Below are 17537 nucleotides of genomic sequence, written 5' to 3'. Positions count from 1 at the left end.
CGGACCGATGTAGAAGCTAACCGGAACCAATGTCGGGACAGTTTACGGGGTCATGCCGGACCGATGTAGCAGACACTGTGTGGTCGTGTCAGACCGTGGGAGCCCAAAAGATATATATATATATATAGATATATATATCGCACCCTCAAAAGGCGTGCCCAATCTATCAAAAGGCGTGCCCAACAGAAATCTTTGAGCGGCGACCCATAAAAAGGGGCGCCGGACACGCGGCGATGCACGTGACCGACAGAGTGTCGTGTCGTCCTCTCCGTCATTGTCTATATAAACCAAACCGAAGCCTGAGGCTTGGAAGCATAACAAACCAGTTGAAACCTCTTCGTTCTCTGAGAGCTGTTCTCTAAGAGCTGCAAACCCTAAAACACTCTGTAACAGCTGAAACACTCAGCAACCCATAACATGGACTCTTCTTCCCGTGGTCTGCTCACTCTCTTTCCAGACCTCAACGAGTCCACAAGAGAGATAACTGGTGCGGTTGCCCTTGAACCTCAACCAAGCGCCCCTGGTTTTGCTCCGTTGACCTTTCCTATGCGGTCTGTGGAGCAAATAATGGCAGCGCAATCGGATATTGAGGCCAATCAGTATACATTGAAGTCATGCGTGGAGACCATGACTGCAGTCACAAACTTGTCGCACCGGCTTCAGAGTAGGACAAATGAGGTGCAGCAGTTAAACGCCCAACTGGCTCTGCTCCAGCGCATGTATAAGGATGCGCGAGCAGAAATATGAGTACTAAAGGCGGAAAACAAGGAGCTGAAGCGGAAGGCCACCATTATATTCCGATTTGGAGGTCCGCCATATGCTGCGGTGGAGGAGCAAGGGGGAGTGAACGGGCTCGGCGGCGTGGGAAACACGGAGGCAACACCGTCAAGGGCCGTCCAGGACGGAGACAAGAAGAAGAGACCGGCGGCAGAGGCGAAGAAGTGAGGTCGGTGGGTGGCCGTCTGCAGAAAAGAAAACAAATCTTTTGTTGTTGTGGGTGTTGGATTTGTGTTTTTTTTTTTTGAATAAATTGTTTTGTTTTGTTTTTTTTTTTTTTTTTTTGTTTTGTGGAATGAAAATAAAAGAAAATTTTGAAAAATCAGAAGTGGTTGGAATGTACATATATATAGATATATATAGAAAATAAAAGATAGTTGATGAGAGGGATGTAACCCAGAGTAATAATAATAATAATAATAATAATAATAATAATAATAATAATAATAATAATAATAATAATAATAATAATAATAAAATGGGTATCATGGAGGGGGCGGTGGTACAAAAATATTGTTTAGAAAAAGAGGGAGGTGGTGGAAAAGTGAGGCCACTCATGTTATTAAAGTATAGAATAAATTAAGGAATTAAAAAAAGTGGTATTGTTTGGCGGAATAAATATATATATGAAAAAGGAAAATGATGGGAGCATTGGCGGAGGGACATGCCCATGTGGTGCAATTGCTTTAGCTGCAGTGATTCTTGAAGGTGCCTCACAGTGGACGAGCATTTCGTCGAGAGAGATCGGAAGGGTGGTGTCGTGGCCATGGACAACCATGGAGGCGGAGTCGCCGACGAGGCAGATATCGATTCCGGCGGTGTAGAGGTGGATCGCGAAAGGGTAGTCGTACACGGTGACCATGGTGATGGGTTCGCCCTTGCGGTGTTTCTGCCTGAGGTGAGTGAGAGCCAATGACGAGCTGGACTGACGATGGAGAGAGTTTGTGTGTTGATCTGAGATTTCAGATGAGGGTTTGAGTGAAGAAGCTGCTATTATTGGAGGAGCTTCACATTTATTTGAGCCCACTTTCGAAAGTGTCCCTTGAGACTGTTGGGCGTTGCTGCCCTTCGTCGGAAATCTCTGAAATTTAATGATCAAGGGTCCAGGTCCTCATACGTAGGGTGTGATGATGAGGTTGCGATGGTTATCGGAGAAACCATGTATGTTCTGAGATCTGCATGCCGGAGAGTTGTTAGTGATGCTGTGAAGAAGTTTGGGCTCTGGGGTTTCTTTACCCGGGGGCTTCCCATCCGTATTGTCATGATCGGAACTCTCATTGGAGCCCAGTGGGGAATCTATGATGCTTTTAAAGTCTTTGTTGGGCTGCCAACCACTGGTGGAGTTGTTCCTGCCGCTGTGCCCGCTGCTACTGAGCTTGCACTTGGATGTTGTTGTTGATGGTATTGTTAGTGTCAAGGTTGAGATCCGGCGGGCGGTCAAGGCAAGGCTGTCGCCCGCCGGAAGACAAAGAACACTAAGAGCCTTCTTGAAGAAGAGAGGTGGGTTGGTCTGCAAGTGTATATCTCCTACAAGGTCATCACCAAGACAAATTTACCTCAATACCAACGGTCAGAGAAGATTGTGAAGGTATCCAGTGGGCAGCGAAGGTAAAGGTATCCACCAAATCATCAAGCAACCGATGGATCTGGGGACTGTGAAGTCAAGGCTCAGTAAGAAAGAGTTTGGATGGCCGCTGGATTTTGTTTCGGACGTGAGATTGACATTCAACAATGCCAAGATGTACAATCCAAAAGGTCAGAAGGTAAGGAGAAGCTTGCTCCAACCAGCTGCAATATTGAAGAAATCTGATTCGATGCGTGTACTAGGGGGTTGAACTTGCAGAACCTGCTGTTGGAGATGATGGACCAGAAGGTAATGGAGTTGATGGAGGTTTCAATAAGCATGGTTGGGGTCCGGCGGGCAGTGAAGGCAAGGTTGCCGCCCGCCGGAAGGTGAAGATCACCAAGAGCTAACCTATAGCTCTGATACCATGTTAGAGTTGATGTATAGAGAAAAGGAGAGAATAAATTATGTATATATTGATGTATTGAATGTTGTATATTACAAATGGTGAGGGGCTCCTTATATGGGAGAAGTTTACAAACAAAAGGATGCATTGCACTATCTGCACTATCTTAAAGCAACCGAAAGCAACATTATCATTACCTAACATTATTAAGGCATTAAAGCTAAAGCTAACATCATTACAAGCACAGGCACTAATATATACTAATAGTGGAATATACTAACAGATTGTTTGTCACATTGTAATTGTTTTATCTAGCTTATGGATAATAGTACTGTGACTGTTATGAAACTGTGGCAATTTGGGTGTTAAAAGTAATCATAAATAATCAATGAAAAATAAAACAAATACATATCATGATACATGATTTACGTGGTTCGCCTTATAGGCTACGTTCATGGATAATACAATAAGGGTACTTTCATTATGGAGGAAATTTACAAGCGAATTCAATTCGTCTCTCGCACCCTTAAATCCAATACACTGATAAATATACTCAAGTATTTTATGTACTCCTCTCTATATTTCTATTTGTTTGTGAATTGCGTTAGATTTGAGAAATTACGATCGTTTTTTATAATTGAAGTTCTCAGGACTTAAATGTATAAAAATTGTACGTGTTTTTTATTTTTTCGTCTTTTTCATCAAATTTAGTTTTTTATTTTTTTTTCTCTAGAAATAAATTTTAAAAATCAAACCCAACAAGGGTAATTTGTCTTTCTTAATTATTTTGTCAATTAACACACTATTATTGTTCATAATTATATGAAGAAACGTCTGATTTAGATAAAACTCATTGGATTTTCTCCCGTCTATACATTGGAGGAGGGTGTTGCGACTTGTGGGCCCAATATTCATGTCATATGATATTTATTATTGTCAAATTAGATTGGATGAATTTATAAAGGGTTTTTTTTTTTAAGCTCCCTAATAATAACAATTTTCTGCATAAAGGACATTAAAAAATGTAATACTGCCTCAGGTCCCTAACCAAAATACCCGCGCATTTTATCAATTTCTTGGACCAAAATACCCTACGTCTGTTCATCTTCAGATGAGTTGATTTTTTTGACCTGTCTACTGGATATTCTCCTTTGTGATGCTGGTACTGGTGTTGGGTATTTTCCGGCGAGTACGAAAACAAATTCAACAAAACAAAAGCACTAAGTTTGGCAAATTTGATTTTCTGGGTAAACAAACAGAGTGGAGTGGAGTTGATAGATGTATATATATATATGATACATACATATATATATACAATCTGTTGCTTACTGTCTTGACTAGTATATATATGATAATTAATCAATTAAGACCATTTGCAACCATAATCAAACAGTCACTCTTAGTTATCTTATCTATGGTTGCAAACATATATATATATATGATATATACATATATATATATATACAATGTCAGCACATATATATATATATATATATATATCCAGTGTTGAATATAACATCTTCAGGTTCAAAATTTCTCTGAGTGTTGAATATAATGTGAAAAATCTAGAAATCCCCTAGATGTTGATTTGTGATTATGTATCAATTTAAAGCAGAATATAACAATCCCAATCAAACAATCAAACAATCAAGACAAAGAGACACAACGATTTAACGTGGAAAAAACCACAATTGGACACCTCCAACTGTGATAAAAAAAAAACCACGGGCAACAGCCACAAGACAATCCACTAAGAAGAATTAAAGGAATTACACAGGTATACTCTCAATTACCTAGCGAATCCACAACGCCTAATTGAACCAACCTTTATGTGCCTCTTCCAACCCAATCTTCACCACGGAATTGTCTTTCTGATGAGCCACTCCGGATTCCACCAAAGCTTCAGGCTCGAATTCTTCAGAATCCACAACTGAAGAATAACTCTCTCTTTTGTGTATAACAAACAAGCCTTTGATGTGCTCTCTTTAGATCATGAGTTGAATACTCAATCAAAACATCAAAGAAAACTCCCAAAGTATCCCCAGATATAAACCCTAGAAACCAAAAAGAAGATCTGGAGAAGTTATCCTAAAATCTGACCCAACACGCGAATTTATAGAATCTGTCCCGCGATCTCCGCTCGAGCTCAACACAGCCCGCTCGAGCGGACTGACAAAAAACTGCGTGCGAACAAACTGAGATGCGCTCGAGCGTAGGAGAATCCGCTCGAGCGTAAAATCACACATTCCAGTATTTTTACAGGCGACTGCAGAGATGCTGAGAGCTTCCAATCCCCGCTCGAGCGTCACTTTCCCCGCTCGAGCGGGAAGGCCAAAAATGGAAAAACTGGAAAAATATAACATGATCAGATAGGCAACTTTGAATGCAGTTTTGCATTTTGCTTCGGGGGCGCTGCCCCTCAACCCCGCCGTGGCGCTGCCCCGGACCCGCCAAGGGGCGCTGCCCCCTGGACCCCCGCGAGCTGACCGGGCAGCTCGATCCCCGTCATAATCAGCGAAGTGGCAATCTTGAAAGTATTAGCATCACAAACTTCTCTGAAAGGCTTGATTCGGGTTGGATTCGCATCTAAACACTCAAAGTCTCACTGAAATAAAAATGCGAATAAAATAACAACTCAAAGGAGTTTTGTCAAACGGGATTGCCAAGAAATAAAACCTAACATAATGTCTTTTGATTTTTTGGGTTTAGTAGAATTGGAGTTGTTTCTGGAAAAGCAATATTTGGACCCCTACTTGAAGAATATTGGAAAAAGAAGCTTGAGGAAGAGGCAGCAGTAGAGGAAGGCTTAAAGTGATCCAGAGAAATTTGAATTTTCTCTGGATTCAACCCAGAGAAATTCATACCATTAAGTTTAAAGAAAATCTATCACAAACTCATAGAAGAACTATTAATTTGTTTGTGCAAGAAATTGTGATTGAATCAGCAGCAGCAAAACCAATGACAAATTGATCAAATCAGAGTTTTATCGTTCCAGAGAAATTCTAGACCAGCGAAATTTGAATTTTCTCTGGGTTGAATCCAGAGAAATTCTTTAGAAGTCCAGAATTTCTTTGCTTCCAACTGATGATGGGTTGCTTTCCTTCCAACTGTCAAAATTGAACTGCTTTCTGTGCATTTGGGGCTTCTTATTGAAGCTTCTTGTGTTCTTGTTTTTGTAAATTTCTCTGGCTCGCTACATTTGTGTTTCTCTATTGTGTAATTTTATCTGGCATGTTTATGTTTCTTCATTATTTTCTCAAGCAAATTATCTGTGGCTTACTACTCTATTGGTGTGGCTAATTTTCTCTGGCATTTATAATTTTCTCTGGCCAAATTACTTTTCTTACTTGTGTGTCTAATTTTCTCTGGCAGCATTTATAATTTTCTCTGGCCACATTATGTTTATGTCTTGTGTCTAATTTTCTCTGGCATATTTATTTTGTTCAATGCTCCATTTCCTCAAAATTTCTCTGTTGTGTAATTTTCTCTGTCATGTTTATGTTGCTACCTTGTAATTTTCTCTGTTGTGTAATCATTGCTACCTTGTAATTTTCTCTGGGATTTAATGTTTATGATTTCATTATATAGAAATGGCAAAGCGCAGAAGCAGCACAACCTCAGAAACCCTGAAAAAGAAACCAAAAGTCTCTGTGTCTGCGTCTTATGATCTTAGATCAAAACGCAGTAGCAGCACCAGAACACCACAAAAAAAACAAGTCCAAGTTGAAGAAGCAATAAGCATCAAGATCAAGACACCAACTTCAAGGGTGATTTTCACTCAACTACAAGCTTAACATTTTCTTTGTCATTTTCATTGGATTATAATAACAAACCTACGATTTTCTCTATACTACAAAGAAAAGTCCAGAAACATGAATAGTGCAAAAAAAAAAAAAATGAAAAGTGCAAAGAAAACATATCAGAAAACTTTGAAAAGTGCAAACATATAAAAACACATAAAAACACAACATATAAGTCCAGAGAAATTTGTAATACTTATCATTTGTAATACAATCATATGATTTTCTCTGGACTACAAAGAAAAGTCCAGAGAAATTTGTGAACTTATATTCACTTTCAATATAACAAAAACAAAAACACATTAACATCAAGAGACAAAAATATATTAAACACAAGCACATAAAAAAATCACAGAGAAGATCTGTTATGTTCACAAAACATTCAATTCAAAAAATTTAAAAAAAAAAAACAAAACACTTACTACTCTATTGCTACGTCTGTAAATTTCTCTGCCTAATTACAATTTTCTCTGTGATTTTCACTGCACTACAAGCTTACAATTTTCTCTGTGATTTGAGTTCAATTATAGTAACAAACCTACAATTTTCTCTGCACTACACAAAAAATGCAAAGTGAACAAAAAACAGAGCACAAAAACACAGAAAAACAGAGCACCAAAAAGCAACTCATAACCATGTTGACAGAGAATGAAAAAGCAACTCCAAAAATCAAAATCAACTCCATCGAAAATTCATCAATAACAGATAATGAAAAATTAACTTCAAAAATCAAAAACAACAACACTGAGTTCGTCTCTCTCACATTGATCAAAACTAAAAACAAAAACCTAATTCAACACCTATACGATCAAATCAAATCAAAAATTGAAAACTTATCTAATTCAACTCCACATGAAATCAAATCAAACACAATGAACCAGATTTCAACTCCTACACGATCGATCAACACCTACAAACAATGAACATGATTTCAACTCGTACAGGATTTCAACACCTACAAACAACGAACAGGATTTCAACACCCACAAAAACCCTAGAAAATCTCCACAAAAATCTGAATCATCAAGTTCATCCTCACATAATCTCCCACAAAATATCAATATGATTTTTAGCTGCCAAATTCAAAACAACGTATATTATAAACAATGGTAAGATAGGTATTTTACACTCTAAAATAACATTGAGGGACCTTAGGCTATAAAAGAACACATTGTGGACCTAATCCATTACTAAAAGTTGGATAGGGACCTTAAACCGATTTTTCCAATTATAAATACAGTGAATTGAGTGAGTGAATTATTAATTTATTAGTATGTTGGTATTAAATTAAAGATGTTAGATAAATATGTGTATTAAAATAATAGTATTAGTTGATTGAGATTAAATTTATGAAATTACTTAAAAACCTTTATTATAAAAAAAAATGCGATTTTTTATTATAAAGTATGGGCAATACAGTCTTTTTCTCTCCAATCCCACATAGAATTGGATTATCAAACCCAAATGGATTTCCTAGTGTGATATGTTTGTTTTGGAGTTTTCAAAAATAATTTGCTAAGTTTTCAATCTGTATTTTTTTTTAGTGAATTTTTTTAATCAATTTTTATTACTTTTTAGATACACTTGAAAAGTAAAAAATTTGAACAAAAATATTTCAAAACAATTCTTTGAATAAAATAAAATATGAAGAATTTTGGTGGGCTTGTTTGGTTTGTATCAAAAAGATATTTTTAAATTTTTAAAAATAATTTTTAACCTCCCAAAAAAAAATTATATAAATGATATTTCTTTCACCAAATTAAATTTAATTTTTTTAAAAAAAATTCTAAAACAAATTTCTAAAACCCAAACCAAACATGGCCTGTATTTTTTTATTTATATTTATTGCATTCAATGAATTTTTCAAATTGTTTTTACATAAATTTCATATTTTTTAAGCGTTTCTAAATTAAATCAATTAAAAAAATTACAAAAAATAAAAAATACAAATTCAAAATTCAAAAAACAATTTTTGAAAACTTTTTCAAAAAAACATCATTTTGATAAGCCTTCAACATATTTCATTTACATTTTTCACACATCGGCCCACATTCTTGAGAGGCCCAATCCAGAATAACAAGTCAGGTTTGCTTGTGGTGACAGTTACGGGCCGATTACGTGGATCAGGCCTTTTTGTCTCGTCAGTTCACCTTCCCGCCCAATTGCGTTCAAATCTCTCTCTCTTTCTCTCTCTCTCTCTCACATCAATCATCCCAAACTCACACACAATCTCTTGGTCAGTGGATTTCAATGGCTACCAGGTCAGGTAAAGTGAGAAAAACCCTAATTTTCTCATCCATAACTCATGTACATATACATAGACATACATAAAAATGAATGTATTGTGAATGTTTCAGGTGGAAAAGCTGTGGATCTCTGGGCAGAACTCATAGCTGCTGAACAAGAAGAAAATCATCACCACCCACAACCACCACAAATTGCTGTTGTCTACTGCCGCAAAAATGCCCTGAATTCCCACACAAATGTATCAAAAGAAATATTTAACCTTTCGAATTTCGAATTTTTTGTTTTTGATAATCAAAATTTTATTTTTTTGTATTTGTATTTTCTAATTCTTCAATTTCGCAGGAGGCTATCGAATTCCAGTAATGAGAGTAGGTTGAGTTTGGCCCCCGTAAAGCGAGTCAGTTGGAGCCGTTCCCTTAGTATGTGTAGTATTTTCCATTTTAGACTGAATCTATCTTGCATTTTGTTTTGAGTTAGTACTTTGTCTTTGTGTCGTTAAAGTTGACCTTGTGTTCCGTAAATTAAATGGATAAGAAGAATGAAATATACCTATAGGTGATTTTGTGGCTTAAAAAAGTCATTTTTTGGAGCTTTCTCATCTGAACAGTACTAGGTTTAAGTGAAAAGCATAAACAAAGAGATAAAGAAGACTACAATGCAAAAACAAAACAAAAAAAAAAATTATCTTTACTAATACAAAGTTAACATGGTCTAAATGCATGTTGAAGTTTGGACACGAATGCTTTTATGGGTTGATATGCTAAACTTAAACTAAATTTTGATATGAAATCTCAAGTAAATAAGTAGAGAGTAAGAAGACTTGAATGAATGCATGAACAAAAAAAAAAGAGACAAATTTCACTTTACCCTCTTGTGATTTTGACCCATGTGTGGATTACCCCTTCTCATTTGGAAATAACCACATAACCCCTTTATATTTTGTGAATTGAAGTGCACTGTTAGACCCGTTAACGATTTAATGAAAAAGACTAAAATATACCCCTGTAAATAAGTAACCTAAGTGTATGAACTATAGATATTTTCGTTATTTTTTTGGGAGTCAAAATTCACTTTAACCCTTGTGTTTTATTCCATGTGTGATATATCCCCGTGAAATTTGAAAACGAGTGTATAAGCCCCCTTATGTTTAGCACATGTTCTATACTTACTGTTAAGTTAGACAAAATGTTTAACGGTGCATTTCAGGCCACAAACCACAAGGGGTTTATGTGGTTATTTTCAAAAGTGAAGGGGTAATCCGCACATAGGCAAAAGCACGAGAGGGTAAAGTGAAATTTACCCCCAAAAAAGTAATGCAAAATATTACAATTCAACATTTACATGATCTACCATCATGGCCATCCTCAGAGGTTTCAAGCCAATCCAAATTAGCTAGATAAATTGGTAGGTGATGTTAAAGATTTGGCTGAACCAGCAGTTCAGATAGCAATGATTGAGACACAAGCCAAGCCCCTGAGATCAATTGAAGTAGTTAGGTCTGTCGATGAAGAAAAGGTTGTGCTACAAAAGCTAGAAGACAAACTTATCAGGCATTTAAGGCCTTTATATGTCAGAGCTTATCTAGATGGGGTGCCAATGGAAAGAATGTTGGTTGATAATGGAGCTATTGTCAACATTCTTCCTTTTAGGACACTAAAAACTTTGGGAAATCTATCGATGACTTGCTTCCTACTGATGTGAATATACTTAATTTCGCTAGTAAATCATATGAGGCCAGAGGAGTAATGGCTTTACAGCTTCAGGTTGGTTCCAAGTTAATGGGAACAACTTTCTTTGTAATAGATTCTACCTCTAACTACAATGTGCTATTAGGTAGAGATTGGATACACCTTAATGGTCTACACCGGGCATTGATCTTTTTAACTAGTGGTGGTCAAGGTAAAAAAGGAGGAATAAAGTTTACTGGGTAGATGTAAATCCCTTTGTTGCTGATGTTAATAATATAGAAGTTGTGCTGTGTGATGAGGATTTGGGTTCAGTTGTGATTGATGAGGAAAAGGTTAAGTCCTAGGGAAAGAGTTTGACTAATGAGGAGTTCAAGGTCTTTGTTGAGGAAGGTTTTAAGAAGATATACCAGGAATTGGCCAAACCAAGCCTAATCAAGAGTAATGCAGTTACATGTGATAGAAAAAGACAAACTGGATGAGACAGCTAATGTAATTAGATCTACTTTTACTAGGCTTTTTTTTTATTTTTTTATTTCTTCTTAGAAAGTAAGTTTAGCCCTAAGTGTTTGCCCAATTGTTCTTGGGTAGAATGTGTTATCGACAGTAGCCCTCTGAGTTATAAAGAGGTGCAACTGGAACATCTGAAGGCTGCTCTTGCCAAGTTTGATGACCTTAAAGCAGATGTGCAGGACCTTTTAGAGGAATATAACTTAGGGTGTATCATCTAGGTTAACTTTTAGAGGAATATAACTTAGGGAGTATGTTAAAGCAGATGTGCAGTAGTCCTGTAAGAGGACCATCTATGTAAATGCTAATCTATCTAATGAATGTAAGAGCAAACTAGTTGGTTTGCTTTCTGAGTATGTTGATTGCTTTGCATGGACTTATGAAGAAATGCCTGGATTAGATAGAACATTGGTGGAGCATAGGCTCCCAATTAAAGGAAATTTCCTTCCCCATAAACAACCTCCAAGAAGGATGACTAATAAAGTCACCCTATTGGTCAAGGAGGAAATCGAAAGGTTGCTCAAAGCAGGTTTCATTAGAGCAACCAGGTATGTTGAGTGGCTATCTAATATTTTCCATGTTATGGAAAAAAATGGAAAGTTAAGAGTGTGCATAGACTTTAGAAACTTGAATCTAGCAACTCCCAATGATGAATATCTTATGCTAGTGGCTGACTTGTTAGTAGACTCAGTAGCCAAGAGCAAGATTTTGTCCTTTATGGATGGTCGTGCTAGGTATAATTAGATTTTTATTAACCTAGATGTTACACATGAGACATCATTTAGGTGTCCTGGTGCTTTAGGGACATTTGAATTGGTAGTCATGCCCTTTGAATTAAAGAATGCAGGAGCAACATACCAGAGGGCAATGAATTTCATTTTCCATGATTTGATTGGAAAATACTTAGAAGTCTACATAGATGATATAGCCATCAAATATGACATTTTTTATGAGCATTTGAAACATTTGCAGCGTACATTTCAAAGAATGAGGACCTACAAACTCAAGATGAACCCGTTAAAGTGTGCATTTGGGGTATCTGCTGAAAATTTTCTAGGCTTCTCGGTACACCACAGAGGGATAGAAGTGGATGCTAATAAGGCCAAAGCAATTTTAGAGGCAAAGCCCTCAACAAATAAAAAAGAGTTACAAAGTTTTCTTGGAAAGATAAATTTTTTTGAGGAGATTCATAGCCAATTTGGCTAAGAATACTTTAGTATTTTCTCCCTTGATAAAAATCAAGTTAGACCATGAGTTTAAATGAGAAACATGCCATCAAGAAGCTTTTGATTTGCTCAAAAGGTACTTGGTAAACCCTCTAGTACTTATGCCCCCAGTGACAGGTAAGCCTTTGAAGCTGTACATCTCAGCTTTTGACTTGTCGATTGGTTGTCTATTGGCTTAAGAAAATGATATGGGCCATGAACAAGCCATTTATTACCTAAGTAGAAGGTTAAATGATGTTGAAACCAGGTATAACTCTGTTGAGAAGCTATGTTTGGCACTTTATTTTGCAGCTATTAAATTGAGGCATTATATGCTACCTACAGAGGTGTATGTGGTAGCACAAACAGATGTGATTAATTATATGTTGTCCAAACCCATCTTGAGAGGGACACAAGGCAAATGGATATTAGTTTTAATTGAATATTGTCTTAAATATATGCCACAAAAAGCAGTCAAAGGACAAGCCTTGGCTGATTTTTTGACAAAACACCCTTGTACATCTGTCGATTTAGATTCATATGAGATTAATATGGTGGAGAATGAACCTTGGAAGTTGATGTTTGACTGTTCAAAAACAGATACAGGAGTTAAAGCAGGTATTGTGCTAATTGCACTAGATAGGCAAATGTACTAGTTTACATATCAGTTGGAAGAACAGTATATACAATCTTGTAATCAAGCTGAGTATGAAGACCTGATAATTGGCCTAGAGTTGGCTATAGAATTCAAGATTAAGAGTCTTCAAGTTTTTGGGGATTCACAATTGGTCATTAAGCAAGTCTTGGGTGAGTTCAAGTGTATAAGTGGTGCTCTAGAGGAATATTTGACTAAAGTTAACTGGTTAATGAGTTTCTTTGACCATATCACATTCACACATAGAAACAGGTTGGAAAATAAAGAAACCAATGAGATGGCTCAAGCAGCTTCTGGGTTAAAAATTCCTAAAGGAGCTCAAGAAAGGGTGGTTCAAATTAAGAAAAGAAACTTTTCTGCGCTTAGGAATAAGTGTAGAAATTTTTTGCCAATTCTTACTTTGGATGTAACAGAGGAAGATTGGAGATTTCCTATAATAAAACACTTGTCGAATCCTATTGAAGGGAGTAATAGGCAAATAAGATATCAAGCCTTAAATTATGTTGTCATGGTGTAGACCCCCTATTTTTGACAGCCCTTATGACTTAGACGTCCTCGCATGCACACTCGATGATGAGTCTGTTTGCTCGTCAAGTGCTCGAAGTCCTTAGCAGAATGCCACAACTTTGAGCCTCGCAAACCCTGATAGCCTTTCAAACCCAGTTTTGGACCAAAGCTATCTTTTTCAGTCTGTAACCTCTAGTGACCTGCCGGCCATTGATAGAGACTTGCTGGCCATCACTTTTTGCTTGTCAACCTGGTGCCAACCACCACTGATGGTCGGCCGGCCACTAGTGTGTTTTGCAGATATTTTATGCTAGCTGTTTACACAAATGCATGCATCTTCACCCACGTGTAGGGCTGGATGTTTTTGAGGGAATTGCTTGGTTCTCTATATATAGAAGACCACTCATATTGTTTTAAAGGTTAGAAAATTTTGAACTCAAAATTTTTTCTCTCTCTATAATTCTCTCTCTCTCTCTAGCAAATCTCTACACTTTAGCCTCTAATTCCTTAACCTTTGCCTATACACCCTTAACCAATTCTTCTCATCTTTGAGCTGAGGTACTTTTGAGCTTGGTTTGAACTCTAGAGGGTATTGTTTGCTTGTGTTGTTGCTTGAAATTGCTTCTTCTCTTCAAGAGGTATAAGGCTCCACCTATTTGTTTGCTTGCTTTGCTTTTATTCCTACTGTTTTTTCACTATTTTTGGGCTGTCAAAACTCTATGTTTTTTGAGCTGAAGCTTGGATTTAAGGCCATTAAAGGTTGAGGGGTTGATAACCCTTCTTTATACCTTGTTTTGGAGGCCTTTACCCTTGTGTTTCCCACCATTTTACTATCTTTTTCCAAGCTTTTAAAAACTAATTTTCAGAGCTTTTTCAGTGTCCAAAATTATGTTTTGAAGTCCAAATTTAGAGGGGTTAGCCTCCCCTTCTTGTGTCTTATTTGCTAGCCTAGATAGCTCTATGTGTTAGCTCATTTTTCTAGCCTTTTGTAGCTTAAATCCAGTATGCTTTAATCTTTGATTTGGACTGTTTTAACTCTGTTTTGAGTTGGTTAAGTCATTTGAGTCTTATTTTGCATGCTTCTAGTGTAAGTGTCCTCACAAGCTTAGTGTTTTAGGCCTTTAAACACCATTTGTTTGAGTTGATTGCATTGTTCTAGTGTTTTTCTCACTTAATTTCAGCAAGCGTAATCTCTGTAACCTCCCTCATTTCTTCACTTTTTGTTTGCTTTGAGGGTTGTTTTAACCTTGGGATTGTTTAAGCTTAAGATTGAGGTCCATGCTTAATGGTTTAATCCTATTTTAGGGGTTCATCTTTACATGAGTCTCTCTCAAGCCTTGAAAATGCTGATAGAAAAAGGGTATCTAGACCTCCTAGAACCTCTACCCCTCCTAAATCCTCTTCCACCAAGATATGACCCCGCTAAATACTGTGCCTATCATCAGCAGCACAGTCATGATACAAACCGTTGCATCCGCCTTCGTCATAAGATTCAGGATCTTATTGACGAAGAGATCATAGTTCCACCAAAAGGACCTCAGGCCACCACTAACCCATCATCTTCACAACTCAACCTAATCCATACATTACCATCCACCTACAACCCCAGCATATACATCACCCCGATCCATTTACCCAAGCCTGAGGTGTTCATTCCAGAAATCACGAACTTGTGTATGATGGATGCACTTGAACCCCAATCATCTCAAACCCATGAACCCATTACTTCTGAGTTAATGAGCAAGATTGAAGATCTTCAGAGAACTGTGGCAGATTTAGCCTTTGGGATTTTGGCTCCATCATCGACCACATCACATGCCAGAATTTTCACGCCAAAAGGCTCCCAAATCTTGGGGCAAGCTGCAATTGAAAATGGCCAACTTGAATCTATCTCAAGTCTGGGTGATGGCATGTCAACAACAAATGGGCTCTACTCCGATATAGCGATCTAATCCCTTAGCAAAGTAGATGCAAGGGGCAAGAAAAAGGCTAGGGCAAGCATTGATCCCTATGAACATCTTTAGTGGGCTATTGAGGCTTTGAAGGGCAAAGGGCTGAACAAGCAGCAAGTGCTTGTAGTTGTTGCAAAAACTGTGGATGACATTTTTGTCGCTCAGGTTGGGAGCATTTTGAATCCAGGAATAAACCATGAAAAGGATTGTCGGACTAGAAACATCCCTTTCAGCTCCAATCCTACACCCATTAGAGGTCATCAAACCCAGTCAACACCTACCAACCCCTCTGTCAATCCTGTCAGGACTGGTAATTGCACCTTTAATCCCCTTTACAGGGCCTTGTCCAAAGCTCTCCAAATCCTCATAGGGAAAGGCCATCTCAAACCCTTTGACCCTTGACCTCTCTTTGATCCCCTTCCATCCAGGTATAAAGCTACCAAGTACTGTGTCTTCCATTAACAAACTGGCTATGACACTAACAGTTGTTTTCGTCTTCGCCATGAAGTTCAAGATCTGATTGACAATAAGGTCATCACTCCACTGGGTCCTACAAAGTCTATTGGCACTGGATTGATGAACTAGGGGGGATAATGTGACTATGTGATCAGAGATGAACCACCTGCTGATGGCGCTCATTTTACTCCAGATGTGGTGGATGGTACGCACTTTTTAGCACTTTGAAAATGCTGTTTATTTTACTTTCAGACTTGGGTATTGAGTCAGTCTTGTTATGTTAGAGTCAAGTGATTTCGGGTGTGTTAACTTGGACATCACATCACTGTCTTGTTTTGTTTGTCTTTTTCACTCATTAAGTCTGTTTAACCAGTTGCGCCAGAAGATTTGAATAAAATGATAGTACTTTTCCACTTACTTCTACTGTGCCTTTAAATCATTGCATTGACCAAAGTTTTTTTCAAAACTGTTTTCGAAACTGTGGTGAAAAAAGAGAGGAAGGAATTCTTTGGGATTTGCAAAAATTTGATCGATTGAGAGGAAGAGAGGCGTGCTAAGCCCTTAATAAATGAGATCATGTCTATTAATGTGAGTATTGAGAAGGATCCTGGCTTGATTCAGATTGGTTCTACATTGTTTTCAGAAAAGCATGAGCGACTAGTCGCTTTGTTAAAAGAATTTCAAAAATGTTTTACGTGGTTCTACGAAGACATGCCTTGAATTGATCTTAAGATTGTATAGCATAGGATTACTCTCAGTCTCAAGACTCGACCCCTTTGCTTGCAAACCTTGAACCTTGATTCAGAATGTTCAACAATCAACCACAATGTGAGGCTTGCATGACCGGATTCGAAACAGCTCGTGAATTAGGGGCAATAAGGTAAGATGTGATCAAAGAAAGCTTGCATAGCGGGATTAGAAGCAGCCCTTGAACTAGGGGCAAAAAGGTCAAAAATGCTCAAAAAGTCAAAATTGGGTCATTTCCCAAGCCAGTGGAGATCAACATGGACAAGTTAACTTTTCTATCATTGAGAGGCTTGTTGGGCCAAAAACCCGGAAGGGCAAGCCATATAAAAGTTAGAGCAAGAAAAAAAGAAAAAGAAATAAAAAAATGAATGAATGAAAACAAAGCAAAAGAAGAAGAAGAAGAAAGAGAAAAGAAAAAAGAAAAAATGAAGAGGAAAAATAGAGCTCGCAAGATTGAAAACCTGAAAAGGCTACCTTGGCAAAAGTTAGAGCACAAAAGGAGAGTGTCAACACCTGCGTGAACTTCAAACCTGGAACTACGTGCGGCCTGATTCCCATCTTTGGGATACATAGACAACTTCATCCTGAAGTTTGGCCCCAACCATTTTTCAACCTGCTGGTCTTATCCATGTTGATTGGCTTATCTTTATTCAAACTCAGCTATCCTCTCCATGTGCAAATTGGCTCATCTTCATGCTCATCTTTGTTCAAATTCGGTTGTCCTATTCTATTAGAAGATTCAGCTATAAGGCAAATCAAGTTCAGATCTGAGGTTGTGCACCTCAAGAGTTAATTCCTCGTTGGTCGGGTAGTGGCCATTTACAACAGTTTTGAGGATTTGTAGGGAAGTTAACTAATTCTCTTGAAAATTATTTCATTTTTCCAAAACTGGACCATTTCTTTGACCCAAAAAGGAAAATTTTCAGTGCTCACAACCTGACTTACATGATTTCAAAACAAAAAGTCGAACAAGCATGTTAATCTAACTCTCATGTTGATCAAAATTGTTTTAACAGAAAGCTAAAA

Source organism: Camellia sinensis, chromosome 2, assembly GCF_055761805.1.
Source record: "Camellia sinensis isolate YWXY chromosome 2, ASM5576180v1, whole genome shotgun sequence".
Lineage (NCBI taxonomy): Eukaryota > Viridiplantae > Streptophyta > Magnoliopsida > Ericales > Theaceae > Camellia > Camellia sinensis.
Note: the sequence above shows the minus strand (reverse complement) of the source record.